This window comes from Dermacentor albipictus, chromosome 3, assembly GCF_038994185.2.
Source record: "Dermacentor albipictus isolate Rhodes 1998 colony chromosome 3, USDA_Dalb.pri_finalv2, whole genome shotgun sequence".
Classification (NCBI taxonomy): Eukaryota; Metazoa; Arthropoda; class Arachnida; order Ixodida; family Ixodidae; genus Dermacentor; species Dermacentor albipictus.
Window position 1 is genome coordinate 192,393,685 of NC_091823.1, and position 13,846 is coordinate 192,407,530.

The window sequence follows — 13,846 nt, forward strand, 5'->3', positions numbered from 1 at the left end:
CTGACTTTAAGCTCAGAATTCTGAAAGTGCTTTAGTGCCCTTGCGGTCCCTTATTTGTGTTCCCTGTGCTTATATGTGCCTTCAGTCTTAACAAATCAAGAACAAGGTCAATAAAGGAGCCAACTTTTCCACATTTGCACTTGTCTTTTTCAGTTAAGGCCACATATGCTTTCCTAGGCACAGTAATAGTAGGTAGGGTTTTTCTTAAGGGGAGAGGGGGTAAGGTGGGTGGACGAGGCAACGACCGAGGGTGTGTTATCAGCGAAGGTGTAGAACTGAAAACGTAAGCTTTTCTACGTCGGTGGAGGAATGTCAGGTAACACCGTGTGTCAGCCGGTTGACGTTGACGAAAAGAACCTTTAGTGGCAGCTTCCTTTTTCGTGGAATGAGCCTGGAGTATGACGGGGGGGGGGGGAGATTATTGGCTTCGCTGGAGGTCACTGAACTATCGGCCTCTCTGCAAGGTGAAATAGAAGAGGCGGTAGAAGTGGAGCACCACTGCGAGGCCCGGCGGCTTCCGCAATCTTGTGCACGAAGCAGGCGAAGTAAGAATACAAGCCAACAAAGCTCCATACATCCTTGGCGCTCGTTAGCAAGGAAAGTTTCTGCACAGCCCGAACTTTGTCTGTGTCTGGGCGCACACCGGACAAGTCGACAAGATGGTTAAGAATAGTGATTTGGCGATGACCGAAGTAACACTTAGACGAATTACACTGGAGGCCGGCTTTTACAAATACAGACAGAACTAATAATAGACGCTTGAAGTATGTGGCGAGCAGAAGAGCGAAAACGATGATGTCACCTTGGTAACAAAAATCAAATGGACAACTTGAATCCATGCAGAAATGCGTCCAACAAGGTTTCGAGTGTGGCTGGGGTATGCAAAAGCCAAAGAACATGACTTTGAACAGGTATAGGCCGTCTGGTGTTACAAAGGCTGTCTTCTCGCGCTCCATATCGTCTACAGAAATTAACGAGTAGCCAGAACGAAGGTCGATGGAATAAAAATATTTCACACGGCGAAGGCAGTCCAGGGCGTTATGAATGCGTGGGAGTGGGTAAAAATTTTGTTTTAGTTATCTTGTTCAAGTGTGGGTAGGCCACAGACACGCTAGTCGTCCTTTTTAACTGCAGCTACAGAGGACGCCTACGGGCTTGAATATTGCTCAATTATTCCTCGAGAAAGCACCTTTTCGACTTCCGCTTGAATTATTTGTCGCCCATGCAAGGACACCCGATATGCTCCCCAGTGAATCTCATGGGCGTCGCTACTCACTTAAGGATATCGCAATGGAGGTCTGCCCTAAAGGGCGACTATTCAAGGAAAAAATGTCGCAGAATGAGGCGAGCAAACACCGTAACTGGCCGGCGTGCTCAGGCGCAAGATCTGGAGAGATCATGCTTGAGAAGTCGGGCAACGCAGCCGGTGAAGGCGGAGAGAGACCGCGAGACGACGTTTCAGTAGTCAAGGCTGACGGCTGGTAGTTCTCGCAAGATGACAGCGTGCCTAAGGCTATGTCGTGGGGTAGAACGTGGCTGTATGGTCCGAAGTTTAAAAGAGGAAGGCACGTAGAGTTGCCCCAAACATTGATGACAGTGTGACGAAGCGCAGACGATGTAATCACCAATAGGCATGGGTGGGTTGGGCGAAAGAAGGGCGCACGTCATAGCTTGTGGGGTAAGACGAATGTTCTGAGTAGAACACAGTCTGCTGGAATCTTCCTCAGGACGCTCAGAAGTGCAGGGTAAATCGATATGGACAAGTCTCGCGGAGCTTTCAATCAATGCTGAAGTCGCTGATAGACGATGAAGGCCCAAATTGACGTCGTGAGGATATTCTTCAACAACAGTCCAAACAACAGAGGTCTGACGACCAGTGGTTACCGGTGGTCCCAGTGATTACTCTGGAACATTCGACGAGTGATGTATAAAAGCCGACGTGCTTGACCCGATGATCAGATTTTCGACGATAGCCGACTGTGTTCGCCGTTTTAGTTGAGCATGGAGTGCAGCCTGTTTTTCTGCGCACAGGCTCGCCCAATAAAGTTAGTTTCGCCATTCACAGATTTGTTGCTGTGTCCTCAACCGTCACTACCGCGTGACAATATCAACAAAAGCAATAGGGCTTACTTATTAGTTTATGGCACATATAAAACATTCAGCTTCCGGCTATAGTCTACAAGTGCCTGCTAGAAACGGAATAGTTTTTACTCTCCATGTTTTATAGTTCCCGAATTGTGTTCGAGATTTAGGCATAGGTGGCCCTAAAGAGAGTCCAGCTCTCACAGTCGTGGCCCAGTTGGTAGGACGCCCGGCTCGGTTGCGGGAGTTGCGTGGTTGGATCTCCGCCACCGTACACCCGCAGGTCTATAAGATGGGTACAAGATGTCACTCAGCCAGGTGACCTGCTTTCCAGGGGGGCGTTATTTGGGAGAATTTCGTAAAGAGCGCTATGCTTGCTATGCAAGAACAGTCACAAACAAAACCACAAACAACTGAATGATATGTCTTGTGGCTCCATGCAGCTAACTTTCCAATAGGTTGGTGTCTTTCCAAGCCTCTGGAGCTCTCCTAGTCGTCGAGCAGCTGTCCAGGAGTGCACTAGTACTTTTCTTACCAGCAGGTACCTAGCGCAGCGCTCGGCTGCCTGACACAACAGTGGTGGATGCTCGGCTCTTTCACCAAAACTGCAGTGGGGAAAAGACGCGCCCAGAGATCAGGGTTGCCCAGAATATCTATAGGGTCCTCTTTCGAAATGAAAACCAATCTAAACAACCGATCGCCAAGTAGTGGTATATCGCAGTGGTGATGGAATGGCTTTTCGATGGCTGTGATACGGTGTGTGGATACATTGCTTTAATGCTAATTTCAGTAAAGTTGACATTCATAATGAAATGGCTTCTCAGCAAATATTTTTTTTCTTTCAGTTCGACGTGTACAGCAAGCCATGGTCATTGGATTGTTCCTCGCTGGTAAAATCTCTGAAGGTAAGGCAGCCAGATGTAGAGATTGCCATTGATGAAGTAATTGTTATTACTAACGCGAGAAATTGAGTTTGTTGGTGATACATACGAGTAGTAAATGCAAAGCGGTGATCACAAGACAAGAAATGACAACAGATGCTTGTGTCCTGTCACTTTTCAAAAAATTTGTGCTGTCTTTTCACTGTGCTCGTGGTCACGTGCTGTATTGATTGTTTCTAATTCTTCAAGTTCACCACAGCGCATGCGACAGAGAATAAATGCACAAAAGACTAGCAGCAGTGTGTGTTTTCTGCATACATCCCTTGTCGAATGCAGCGCAGTTCACCTTGTTTTATTTTGGGAGTAGAAGGAAGTTACTTATTAAGGTGTGACCTTCAGTAGCATTGAGGTGTGGGTGGGGTGCCTACAGGAAAGTTAACTGTTTTTTATTAGTACAACATAAATTACAAATTGTTTAGCAAACATACTGATTCGTTGAGTATCTAAGTAGGACACGATGGAACTGGCTTCGAGCAGACAAAAGAAGCCTCGGTTTATGGAGCGCTCGTATTTAACAGTGCAAACCGAAAGAGAGAAAAATGAATCGTACAGAGTGTGCGCGGTTATAAGTACCGGCATTGAGTGTATCCCGACAAGTCTAGATTACCATATCGATACACATACAAGGTATGCAGAGAAATATATTAGGAGAAAATTTTAGATTAGGAGGACACGAGAATCGTATCTCATTCTGTGCATCAAATATATTTATACAGTGCTTGTTTAAAAAACTTGGAGGACGCTTAAGTTTCTCCTTTAAAAGGAAGCTGAAAGGTTTTCCAGAAAAAATGAGTGAAGAGCTGTACGTCATGGTTATCAACTCTCCGAATTGGAATATCGCGTAGAAATTGAGCGAAAGAAAGCGCCAACAGATGTTATTTCGACATAATGTGCGGCAGCAGACTCTGGGCAGCTCGCGCGACTCGTTTCTGCCTGTGATGGATCGGTCGCTTCGTGACGTCAGCAGTGGTGCTCTCCCGGACCGACCACCGCCGCTACACATGAAGCACGGTGCAAGGTAGTTTGGTGCTGTTTTGCTGAGACGGTAATGAAAAATTTCGAAAGCTTGCGTTACTCCGAGGAGTTCGGCATTAAGTACAAACCGCGTGAGAGCGATTTTGTGCGCGAAAGTGACGGGCAACGGCTTCGAGCGACAAAAGAGACCGTTGCTCGAACACATCGCTGGGTGTTGTCACTCAAGCACTTGTTTCTAGAAATCTAAAACATGTCGCTCACCGCCCCGAAGTGCTATGAGCGACTAGCCAATAGCGCGAAGCCTGATCTGGATGTAAATAACCAAAAACTACTGATTGTCGCACAGAACGAGCGAACTATTGAATTTTACACGTGCAAGAATAATAACCTAGTGCAACACCTTCAGAAATATTTTATGCTCCTTTTTACAGTAAAATACCTCAACTTAAATGAATAAAGCACGCGTCACGCTTGTTTCGGCACGTATATTGCTGCCCTCATACCGGCAAATCGTCACTCAAATCCGTCGCTCGCGTGGAGTTCGGCTTCGGTAGGCGACGAGTGGACGCGACAGCCATGTCCATTGCCTCGCTTGGCGCTTTCGCGTGCAAGATCGCTTGCATGGGTGTATACTTTACTCCCTACATGTGCGAGCCGATTGCGAAGGGCCGGCCTCTCCAAGAAGCAAAAAATCCTGGTGCAAACAGTGCTTTCGACGAGAACGAGCCGAAGTGCTAGCATGTTTTCGTGTTCGAAATGTTCTTTGGTGAGTATGTTTTTGCTAAGCTGCACTCAGCGATCCAGTGAGTTCGTTTCCAGGCAAACAACTGTAGTGTTGTGTTCTTACATGCCTGCTCGCAGAACGTAAGCAGTGATGCGATCTTCGGCATTTGTGCGCTACCCCAAAGCTGTCGGCAATCTACAGAGACTGTTTAAACGCTGGAAAAAGTTTACTGGCTCTTGTAGCACGTGTAGTGTAGAACCTTCATCAGTGCGTCATCCGCACGCTACTCGTAACCGGCGAATTCCGTCGGCTGCCTGAGATGATTGGTTTCTCTATGTGCTCGAGAGCAGGGCAGCGCAGCGTCTTGGTGTGAGCTGGCTTTCCAACACATGCTAACTTTACACGTGCACTGCGTTATGGTAGCTGCACGCAGGCCGTTTAACAACAAACGTGCGATTAGAAAATTCGCGGCGCTTGGCGACGAAAGCTGCGCAAGGGTGGGAGATAAACATCCACCTTCTGTCCAGCGTGCTAACGCGAAGGAGAGCCCAAAGCACGCATTATTGATAAACTTTGGTAGTAATCGTCGTCGCGGAAGTGGTTAGAGCACAACACTCTTGTTCTTGAGCGCTTGAAGTTATTTCGCTTAACAGCAGCCCCCCACTTAGCCAAAAACTTATTGTCTTGCGGGAAGTAATGGAAGACAACATCATCGTGGCCGCTGGTTTTCGTGCAACTGTAGGCTGCAGAGAACGCCGGCATTGTCGGCCCACCATTTCAATTGACGGTGCGCACGTTAACTACCACTCTACATAGACAGAAATAAAGAAATGCAGGGTCGAGCGAAGTAGCTTATGACGGCATGCCCACAGAAACAAGCACGGTCAGGCATGAACGGGGAGACTGCGAAAGAACGGAACACCAGTGCTGACGCCACTACGCCGCGGTTTCCGGTCTCCGCTCGCATCGTCAGCATAAGCAGCAGCGCGCGGCGTTCGACGGGGGGTGGAGTGACAGCGCGATCTTAGGTGACGATTACGTCGCTCCTAAGGGAAAAATCCCCCCGAAAATTTTGCCTGCATGGATTATAAGGTTCCCGCATCCGTATGTGAGTGTCTTATTGAATTCGACAGATTCTTCAGCGTCCCTTTAGGAGTGGAAAGCAATAGCATTCAAAGATCCTTGACTTCTGCAGCTTATGCAACTGCAGCTTATGCAACCGTAGTGTTTACCGAGAAACCATGGTGGCGAACGCAGTGCACGAAGGCAAGGTCTCTGGTAGAAACTCGGCCCCTTGCGTGGGCCGATTCGGGAGGCGTGCATAGCTGTGCTAAAAAAGATTACACAATTTTCAGGTTTCTGTGATTTTTTCGAACTTTTAATGCTGAAGTCTGAGAAACACAAAAGGCACGCACTTTTGGTGTTTTGCATCATGACATGGTATTTTATGCTCCCATTCTAAGAATTGCGAGGAATAACTTTGTCAGTAATATGGGACAAGGTATGAGCAACTTTGGGGATAGAATGGCGTGACAATATAACCCGTTTATACAGCATGCCATGTAGCAAGGGGTGGCGTATACCTTAGCATATACGAAGCTTTCCGCTCACGGACAACCCCGCTGATGCCGACACCGACAGCGCATTTTCAGCGACATCGAGTTAAAATTACAATTTTAAGGACCTTATTTCTTGAAAAATAATTTTTTTACGTTCAGCCCGTCACCATAAAAAGAGCCTTAATTTGATCTCATCGCCAATAATGCTAATAATGTATACTATGTGCACCATAATAGGAAGCTGTGACTTGGCTCCGTGTTTTTGTTAGTAAGTAGATTGTTGAATTGATAATACAGAAAATAATTTTGTGGAATAGTAAGACGGTACAGTGATTAAGTCACAAGTGCGGTGGTTTGAGTGAGGTGGTAATATTTGATTTAATTAGGAAAAAAAATAGGAGAAGGGCAAGAGACGAAGAGACGTGTAGCTGTACAGACATACATGGACAGCTAAGGATAGTAAGCTAAAGAATATATCGGCAAATCACAATTGGTGTTCCCTATGTGTACGTTGAATGTTTAATTTGAAGTATTGTTCACAGAAGGTAAGGCAGTTTTTGAGCATTGAGTGGGAGTGAGAAGTAACATGCCCATGTATTACAGGACGAGGACGGTTGAGTCCTGCGCGTCTCCTGAGAGGCTTACGTAGTATATGTTGGCGATTAAGGTGAAAGTCTAGGGCATGAGGCTCTGCTGCCGAAACTTTATGGACCTTTTTTACGGCAATCCAGTGGGCACCGTCATGTTTCATCACGTAATGACGCGTACATTCCTTGCCTCATCTGCCTCCGTTGGATGGATGATTACAATGGATGTGCTTGACACCGGTGCGGCGAAGCAAATTTCTGGTTCAGTGTATATCGCATACGGTAACTGTGTGGACGACACGATGCTTTGGCCAAAGGAAAAGCAAGCGCTTTCGGTGCTCAATACGCCTTGCCCAAACAGCGCGAGCCGCGTATACAGTGCTTGTACTAAAGGTGGGGCTATGTATCCGAAACTGCCCAAAAGTTCTGCTTAATAATTAAATCAAGTTCAATCTGTTGCGCTAAGTCCTTTATTGGCAAACGCGCTGAAACAGCTGATTTTAATGTTTCTCAGTTGCAAACGTGATAAGCGTTCCTCAGTGCGATGACTATGGAATTGATCATTTGCTGCCTAATTGCCCACTGGTTTGGTTCGTTGCGATAGCTTTTTCTTACTGTGCACAATACTTGCAGGTAGATGTTCTGTAATATTTAATAACTTGTAGCAAAGACGTATTATCACTAGTCATTCGCATACTCTATTGACCGCCCACCCGCCGTGGTTGCTCAGTGGCTATGGTGTTGGGCTGCTGAGCACGAGGTCGCGGGATCGAATCCCGGCCACGGCGGCAGCATTTCGATGGGGGCGAAACGCGAAAACACCCGTGTGCTTAGATTTAGGTGCACGTTAAGGAACCCCAGGTGGTCAAAATTTCCGGAGTCCTCCACTACGGCGTGCCTCATAATCAGAAAGTGGTTTTGGCACGTAAAACCCCAAATATTATTATATATATATATTGACCGCCACGAAACGTTCATCTTCGAGCATTCGTGTTCTGCCCGTGTAGTCGCCGCCACCCATGCTTCGACACATTGATTCAAGAGTGTGCCCACTCATTCTTGTACGTTGGCTCCACAGTGGACGTAAGTGTGGAATGTTAGTTGGAGCGGATGAGTGTGGATAACGTGCGTGAAACTTACTGTGCCAGGAAGCGGAATCACTCCCTTCGTGAGTGTTTAAAGGTACATTAAAGGCAAATACAAAGTCGGTGCGGACTGTTTAAGTACCATTCCAGAAACCTTGCGACGCTTGTTTAGTGCCAAGAAAAGACTTAGTTTACGAGAAAATTGCATATGAAAGGTACGAATATCTTTTTTTCGAAATTCAAGTCTTCCCCCGCCCTATGGAGGGAGGGGGGAGGGAGTGGTGATGTTGCATACGCCATCACCACCCTTTGCGGCCGCCGGTGATTTAAAACGGCGCCCCGCAGACGGCGGTTAACCGAGCCAAGACAGAGCGGCGGATTCGCCGCTGCAGCTGCTTTTTGGTCAAGTGGCGAACACCGTTCGGGCAACCCGCGACATCGTATTGAAGTTGAAATCTCTGCTACTTGCAGTTTGTGCGAGTTTCGCGAGCCAGCAAAAGCAGCGCAGCACTACGTGATAACGAGACTACTGAAATGCGAAAGCGTGGGCGGCGCATAGTCGAGCGAAAACGAAACCTTTCAGCCGCCCGGGTCGTTGTCAAGCGTAACTTAAATCAGATCCTTTTTCGAAAAAACATGACACAGAACAGGACAAGTAGCATTTCCTTTCGTGTGATAATACAATGCAAGGATTTCTTCTTTTTCTTTTTTTTGTGTGTGACGAGTGGTTGAGTACTACGGACAGAATTTAACTGAGGACTGCTTTCACCGTCGGGCATGTATTTGAACTTCGGGGCGTCTCTAATCATGTCCGGCATTTACCTCAATTTCTCGATTATTATGGCTCTGTTCGCGATACTATTGACGTCTTAGTGTTTCTCGAACACTAATTTATCACTTTAGCTTGACTTGATATTTGCCTTTAGTTTCTCCTTACCCAGCGGAAGACATTCTTGCCGGCGCTCCGAGATTTAAGTGCTTTCTTCGGAGGCATGCGATTCAACGCTTATACAACGTAATTTTTTTATCCTCGAGGGAAGCCTTGCATCTCTAAGGGGCGGCCACACTGACAGACCTTCTGTAGCAGCAGTCCGTCAACTTGACCACACAGACTCATCACTTGCGGCCCTTCATATGCAAGTCAGTATTATTGCAGCCAACTAATGCACGTGTCTTCCCTTTACCGCTCCACATTTTTGCACCATGAATGGAGCGCAGTGCGTTAGCGGACAACCGTTTGCATTTCTGACGGCTGAGCGCTTTCGCTGAGTTGAGCGCTGCGCGCAGCAGAAACTGCCATCTCGTTCCTTTAGGACAAACTGCTGCACGAAAAAGAGCCTGGACCACACTGCTGTAGCATCACAGCCACGGCCGTACCAAAGTAGAGAGAAGACATGCAAGGCAGAAGGAGTGACGAGGATGTACAGTCGAGCGTGATTCGAAGGTTATCGTGCTAGCGTCGACCTGGAATAGGAACAGCGTCATGTACCAGGATTCTCTGCCGAGGCGAGGGAGGCATCAAGCCAGCTTCCCTCACTCTTTTTGCTGATCCTTCAGCAGCCGTCACTCCCTGCTGGGCTATCAGTTTCTCTTTTTTGTGTGCTTTTGGTTCTGCGAACAGGCAGTAATCGTAGTGGGCACGACGTATTTTTCGGTATTATCTGAGATTGGAGGCTACGAAGCTGTATCTAGCCTTTGTAACGTCACGGCTGCTGAGGCAGGAAGAATGGGTGACCAAGAACATCAGCTTAAGCCCGCGATGCGTCCGTCATGTGCGGCCTCCCTCCACTTCTTTTTTTCTTTTTGAAGGTTCCAACCAAGGTAAACGACGATGGACGTGGAAAGTAAAGACGCCAGTTTGGATAAAATGCTCGATATCTCTATTATTCTTCCTAACTTTCGCGCCGCCAATTGTACTATGACGAAATATTGTAGCCAGGTATGTACTTAACATTTTAAAAATGAATATGTCTTATGTGCGGTCGTCGAGATCTGTCTGATTTTTCCGGCGCATCACGATTTTCTTGTCTTTCTGACTACAGCACGATCCACCTTATTATCACTCTTGCAACCAGAGGATGAGACCAGAGGATGAGAGCTCTCGTTGGTTAAAAGCGACAAACGGCAATCGTGGGAATGAAGCTCGCGCTTGATATTCTCAATTTCAACTTTTCCTGCACTTGCTGTAACACATGTCTGCGGAAGTTCGGAATCAATGAGTTTGCTTTTCGCGAATGCCTCCTAATACGTTGAAGAGTTCTATAAAGTTCTAAAATTGTTCATGTGCGTGCGCGCGCGCGCGTGTGTGTGTGTGTGTGTGTGTGTGTGTGTGTGATAATTGTGGAATTGATGAACTAATTAAGGCCCAAGGGAGGACTATGTGAGGGCGCTCACTGTAATTACTGAAGAAGTCTTTCCGTTAGGCTAAATACAGTCAAGGACGCACTATCATAATTTGAATATTTGCACTAAATATGGATAGATTTTATGCATAAATAAGAAAAATGTACTTGATCATGATGCTTCTGTTGTTTGTGAACCGCTGCTCCGGCTTTGCGGCAGCACACATTTTAATCCCGACCGCATTGCCTGATCTGGGCCTCAGGGACCAGCTTGCACATGTGGATCCTTTCATCAGTGATGATTTCACTCTGCTTCGCAAGTGCGTAGCTCTGTAGTTACGCACGTGCGAGGCAGAGTGAAATCATCACCCATGAAAGGATCCACATGTGCAAGTAGTCCCTGAGGGCGAGATCAGGCAATGCGGTCGGGATTAAAATGTGTGCTGCCGCAAAGCCGGAGCAGCGGTTCACAAACAACAGACAAACGAGGAACGACAGAGTCACTAAGGCGTTTGAATTTCGATAAACGCTAACGGTTTCGATATCTGTTCAGACTGCTATAGTCTATAGTCTCTAAATGGTGCTGCAAATTTCAGTTACGGTTGTGTAAAGAATTATTCCATTTTCGACGTCAGTGGCATCGTATAGGGAGAGGGCTAAGCAACGCACTACCTCTGAAAATGGCCCTGTCATCGATGCTTACCCATTAGTGTTCATAAGGCGCAAATTCATTTCAATCCTTCTTTATTGGCTTCCAAAAGTGACTAATGCTTCTTATGCATTATCCCAGGCTTAACCCTTTGACTTCGGTCCTAATACTTCAACGCGGCGTCCATTCTTTCTTTCACGTCCTTTAATTTTTTTTCGGGATAAAAGCGAACAGAGATTCTGCCAGTTCTGGGTCCTGTCGGAGGACATTCCATTCCTTCTCAATGGTTACCCACAGATTGTCTGCGTCAGTGTTCGTCAAGGTGGAGCGAGCCAACCGTGCCTTCATTAAACCCCAAACATTTTCGAATATGTTCAGGTCGGGGCTCTTTCCCGGCCAGAGGAGCTGCGCAATTCCAGACTTGTTCAGATTTTCGGGCACTGAGGATGCAGAGTGAACAGGGCAGCCGTCGTGTTGGAAATAAAAACACCCGTCAGGGAAAGGTCCATTCACGGCGAAAGGAAGGAGAACAGTGTCGATGATCTCGCTGTAGACTTCGGCCGGGAGCCTCCCTGGGATGCGGAAAAGTGGACCCAGACTGACGTAGGTTATTGCACCCCGGACCTTCACCGAGACACGCTCCCTTGCTGCGACATCTCGGACGTTTTCATCGTCATAGCTGCAATAAAATTGATGCATCGAATTTAATAACCAAAACACTCACAGAGCAGTAACCACTATATAATGAGAAACTGAGCGAAAGTTGCTAAGGTATTTGCAGCTCGTGATATACTGAGGGGAAGAATTTCAGAGCGACGTGTATATGTCCTAGCTCGAGACCGTAGATTTTAGGTTTGCACACATACTCGCACTTGGACTGGAACTCCGCTATGGTATGCCTGTCCTAAATCCACGCTGGGTCCGTGCTTGTGCGGGTACTCAATCTCAGTTTCCTTCAATAAACTTCCTGTCCCCGTTTTTCACTCTGGTAAACTCAAAAACGACGCGGTACCAACCTTTCAAAATCTCCCTTATTCTGCAGCAACCACCAGTTAAGGACATTTCTATCGAAATTAAGAATAAATGAACATGAGCAAGGCAGGTAATGAGAATGCAAGACAACCAATGGTCATTAAGGGTTGGGGAACGGGCTGGATCTTAAGAGAAGGAAAGCGTAGCAGGGGGCAGCAGAAAGTTAGATGGAAAGTTAGGTGTGAAATGATATGCAAAAAAAGTAAATCTCACCGGCAGCCATCGACTCTCCAAACACGGAGTCGCTGGTTCAAGCGCGTAGTGAATGTCGATTCGTCAACAAACATGACGTGTTGCCAGTCCTCAGCGCTCCTTGTTTCATGCCAATGCGCAAATTCCAGACGCTTCCTGCGATGTTCGCGGGTCAGAAGTGACTTTCTCACTACCACGCAGCTTTTAAGACCCGCAGCGTTAAGTCCCTTTCGGAAGGACGAAAGGCCAAGTTCTTTTTTATTTTCTTTGCTGTCATGAACGGATTGTTGACGGCGGCAGCTATTATCAGAGCGTCTTCCTCCTCAGTTGTTCCTCTAGGCCTCCTTTGATGCACGGCATCTTCCAAGCTGTTCTTCCGGTGAAACGCTCGAAGAATGTGGTTTATTGTCTCCTGAGGACGGTTCACCTGCCGGGATTTCTCTCGCTGGGACATAAACTTTCCTAATGAAACAATTTCTTGGCGCTCCTATGCAGCTAGTCGACGTGGCATTTTTCTTGCGACAAGTGATAGATCGCATCGATTATTGCAGCAGTTATATAACCTTATGAAAAAAAGTTTTCCGGAAACTTATTGGTGAACAAAGGCGATATGACGAGGCGGTGCTGCGTTCATATATTTTTTCCAACTTCAAAGTCGTTAAAGTCAAGAAGTGCCAAGCACTGGCTTTACCAGATCTTTCCGACCAATTTTGTTATCACCCGCGATGGTATAAGGTAACCAAGACCACACTTTATCGCAACAAATGGAAAGCTTAGAATAGAGAGAAAGGGCGGTGAGTTTGTCGCGGGAGTGATGGTTGCTGTATGGAACAGCGAACGAGGGAGAGAAGAGTGCGAAATCATGATTTTTCGTGTTCCAATACCGGCCGCCAGGTGCCTGGAGTGCTAGGCTAGTCGACGCTCACACGATAACCTTCGAATCGCGCTCGACTTTACGAGTGGCTCATGCGCGCTGTTTCCACGTGTACCTCCTGGTTTTCCAGTAAAGGATCAGTTGTGTAGTTGGCGCGCGTGTGCTGTCTCCCTTGTTCACCTCGTCCCTCGTATTGGGCGACTTTTCCCAAATTCATCAATGCACTTCCTGTGCGTTAAAGCCCTCTTCCGCAACGTCCACAATGCCGTCTCGTTTGCAACTGTGGAGGGCACACATACACGGTGTTTCACCCAGCTCGAACGAAAGATTTTAAAAAGTTATTAACCGCAGCCGGGTTTAACCAACGACAAATGGTTTGCCATCATATGGTAGCGCTCCTCAAAATATTTCTGTATTCTGCTTAATTTATGAATTCATAATTTAGATCAAATATCCAAAATTTTTAGTATTCACTTTAGGGCCAAGCGCGTTTTGTTACGTTGTAGAGGGGCTTTAATAACGACTCATTCAGTTCATTTGGAACAATACACAGTCGCGAGCAAAGGTTTTGGAGACCACGGCTTCAGGAAAAAAATTTTAATATATTCAAGCCCAGCTGCGTGGCCTGAAACTAGTTTAACACATTGTATTGGTCATGCAAGCAAACTTTGGCGTCCGCTCTTGATTTTAGCCGGATTGGCCAGGCTGCAGAAAAGAAAACATCACGACACCTTTGGTCGCGACAGTACATGCTCCATGGTAACTGTTTCACGTTTGAATAAAACCGGTGAAATAGGAAATAAA

The 13,846-nt window shown here is 46.9% G+C and overlaps 1 protein-coding gene across 1 annotated transcript in view; it reads left to right on the forward strand.

Annotated features, from left to right (window-relative positions):
- The window catches only part of LOC135908719 (uncharacterized), a 212,176-nt gene that overhangs the window by 16,142 nt on the left and 182,188 nt on the right, over nucleotides 1-13,846 (forward strand). The window contains exon 2 of the mRNA XM_070536551.1: nucleotides 2,928-2,987. The gene's annotated coding sequence lies outside the window, so the exon portion shown is untranslated. The remainder of the gene's footprint in view (nucleotides 1-2,927; nucleotides 2,988-13,846) is intronic.